Below are 3,708 nucleotides of genomic sequence, written 5' to 3'. Positions count from 1 at the left end.
CAGCTATTCCAAATATCATTAGGGATGTATTTAGGCTTTTTCTTTCGCCATGTACCAAGCATCGCCCTATAAAGGCAACTCTTTGAACACTTTTTAGACTTTATTTTAAATTCAAGAGTCTCCCAATGAGGCTTCCAGCTATTCCAAATATCATTAGGGATGTATTTAGGCTTTTTCTTTCGCCATGTACCAAGCATCCCCCTATAGCGTTCTACAGCCTTCTTACTCCAGATTTTTTTACAGATGCATCAATCTCCTCATCTCACACAAAATGTTTCTAAGGCCATAAAGCACAAAAAAAACACATAAAATGGACACATTTATCAAGCTATCATTAATATTCTATAAGCCAAAACAAAGTAAAAAAAATCAAAACACAGTCATGGGATGATATGTCTAGTTAAAAAAAATTCAGATTATATACGTAGTTTATCATTGAGCTAAAGTCATATAATATGTTGATGAAAATATAGTCTAAGGGGAGGAAAAGAATATAGTACAACACCTAAAACTCTTGTCAGTATATGTCCTTCGTTTCTGTAGGCACAAACTTCCATTCATAACCCGCTGGATCCAATTTCTTTATGAAAGATTGAGTGATCATGGTGACAAAGTTATATGGCTCCAAACTGAAACAAGTAAGAAGCAATCAATAGTTTTATGTTCCTAACAAACCTTCAATTTGCATAACGAAAATAGATATATATAATAGAGTTGTTTAAAAGAATAGTCTTACTTGTTCCCTACAAGTCGAAGGACTTTTTAATTACCATTAGTTGTAGCGTAGGCAGTTGAGGATCCAATACCTCCTAATGGTGTACTTGTGGCTGGTGTAGGACCGAATGGGCCTGAGTTAGTTGCTATTGTAACTGTGGTGGTGGAGTTGTGGCAATTGCTGCTGCTGTGGCTATGACTGTGGCGGTTGTTATGGCTGTGGCTGTGGCTGTGACTGTGGCTTTTGTTGTGGCTGTGGTAACCACACTTTGAGTCTGAACAATGATGCATTACACCTTCCTCAGTTGCATGCTCGGCGTGCCATCTCATATGCTCTGCAGTGGCTTTAGATGCATACAATCATTGTAGCCTATGAGTGATGGGGAACTAATACATCTGTTTGTAAGGAACAAGAGATTTCTGATTAGCAGAAGGATGTGTCGTTGGCTTATATCGTGGTTGATTAGAGAACTTACAATAAGTCAACTCACTGTCTTCAACCCAATAAATCATACACCCGTTGTTACAACTATGAATCTTTTGAACAGGCATGTTTAGACCTTGAACTAGCTTCTTTGTTTGGTAGAAATTTTGTGTCATAACATTATCCCTTGGCATCAACTCTTTCATTAATTGACACATGTCATCAAAACATCTTTCGGAGGTGATGTTCTGACTTTATGTGCAACATATGCGCAACAGCTGACCGCTTAGAATGACTTTCACAACCATGCCATACTGCTTCATTTGCAGAACTCAACAAACTATAAAATTGTTGGGCATTAGGTTTGGTGCTTCTTCCATATCATTGGGATTAAATGAGGGACCAGCAGCATCATGTACCATTCTATGATATTCAGTAGAAGGCTCGTCAAATGCACCAGCGTTTCCTGATGAATCATTCATACTTTGATCCCTCACCTCTGGCTGGTCCCCATTTGCCATAACTTCAGCTTCCCCATGCATAGTCCAAACATAATAGCCTGGTACGAAACCATGTTTAAATATGTGTTTCTCAACTATAAACATGTCTTCGAAGTTCCGGTTTCGACACCTCCTCCTATTACATGGACACCTTATATTATCACCATCCCTACCTTCCACATGATTCCAAGCAAAATTAAGAAATTCTAGGATACCCATATTAAATTCTTTATTTGGTAGACCATCTGTTAAACTTCTATACATCCATTCACGATTTGAATTCATTTTTCCTGATATTGTTATTTAAAGAAAAGATTTCAACTTGCATTAAATTAAATACAGTAACTATATTAAATTTATTTGTCTTGAAAATGAATTAGAAATTAAAACATAAAATAGAAATGAAAATAAAATACATTAAATAGAAATGAAAACATAATTCTATACTAGGACTAAATTGGGCAGTTTACTTATAGTGAAAACATGACAGGAGGGTAACTTTTAGAAATTTTATTATAATATAATTTAAAGTAAAAGAAATACGAATGTCATTTCCTAGAGAATCTAAATCCTACATATACATGATACATTTGCTAAATTGAACTTGTTGACAATGGTATATTTTCTAAGATTACCCAAAGTATTGTCAGAATCCTTTTCTAAATGGATTGGACCCACCAAGATCCCATCTCAAATTCAATTCAAAACCTTGCAACACCAAGATTATAGCCTACAGATCTTTAACTAGAGAGATTTAATTATTTAGTCAAAATACATAATTATTAAATAATTAGCAAAAAAAAAAATTATTTGGTAATGAATTGTCAATCCCATAATATAAAAATAAAAATTTGATATTATAGTCTCTTATTATAGTATTTAAATAAGCAAGCCTAAGCTAGTTGCCTTTTGGCTTTGATTGATTGTACCAAGGAAAGAGAAGCTAAATTTCAACTATTCCCTGCTGTTGAAGTAGTATGTTGATTGGTGGGGTTTAAGCTTAAAAGTTGTTTGCTTAGAAGAAGCAACCTGGGCACACAGTCATCAATGAGCATATCCATAATTAGCCCCCTACAAATTAAATATATGAGTCGGCCATTTCTTCTAAAATATCAGTTGGGTTAACCCTTGTCACGCAACAACAACAGCAGAAGATATCTCAAAAGGTATACAGTTAATTAATTGTTAGAAGAGTTGTCTAAATGTCAAGCCAAAGCACCCATATTGGAGAACTGTGACTAGGACTCAAACCAAGCCTCTCGTACACGTGCGATACGAAGCATACAAATTCATAAAGGAAGTACAGATTCATTTCTAAAAGAGAGAAAACTTTTAGATAACAGGTAGTGACTGTTAAAGCTACAGCTACAGCTATTGATGCAAGTGTTGTTGACAGTTTTTGGAGAAATTTTGTTAAAGTCATTTATATTTTTTTTTTGTACTTTGTTGAAGTCTAGAAGTAGTTGAACTACCTTGCTTTTAGGTAGGTTTGGTGAACAAACTTCCTTGACTTATGGAAGGTTGGTAAACAAACTTTAGAATAAGTTTAGTATAAATATTTACATTATGCTGTAATGGAATTAATGAGATGTGAATATTTGTTTCTCCACACTTACAAAATCTGCAGATTTTTCCTTCTCTTTCTTATTTTTCTGCTCTTCTAAACCAACAAGTGGTATCAGAGCAATCTTGATCTCAAAGGGCTGTGTGTGTGTTTGAGTGAAAATCATAGAGAAAGCCACCAAATAAACCAGAATTTGTGAAGTTTTCTGTTTATTTGCTTTTCCTCAAATGGCTTCCAGCAGCATGTCTCTTTCACCACCTCATTTTAATGGGGAAAACTATCATGTTTGAGCTGTGAAGATGAGAGCTTATTTCAAGGGGCTTGGATTATGGCAGTATTTAGAGGAAAACAGAGTACCTCCACCTCTTAATCAAAATCCAACCCTTCAGCAGATTAGACAACATGAAGAAGAGGTTGCTAAGGCTCCAAAAGCTTTGTCCTTTATCCTGTGAACCCCTCCCCAAAATATCATGCATATGCATATGAATGCATGTGATTAGGGGTAG

The 3,708-nt window shown here is 35.2% G+C and overlaps 1 long non-coding RNA gene across 1 annotated transcript; it reads right to left on the bottom strand.

The window, feature by feature from the left end:
• Positions 1-383: 383 nt before the first annotated feature.
• Positions 384-1,469, bottom strand: LOC149492678 (uncharacterized). The gene is made up of 2 exons (XR_016318898.1): positions 737-1,469; positions 384-629 (listed from the first exon to the last, which is right to left on the bottom strand). It is a non-coding gene; the product is annotated as an uncharacterized LOC149492678 (long non-coding RNA).
• Positions 1,470-3,708: the final 2,239 nt, after the last annotated feature.

The sequence above is a fragment of the Jatropha curcas genome, chromosome 11 (assembly GCF_041381405.1).
Source record: "Jatropha curcas cultivar XTBG-Jc1 chromosome 11, XTBG_Jcur_1.0, whole genome shotgun sequence".
NCBI lineage: Eukaryota > Viridiplantae > Streptophyta > Magnoliopsida > Malpighiales > Euphorbiaceae > Jatropha > Jatropha curcas.
This window is presented reverse-complemented; position numbering and strand designations above follow the sequence as displayed.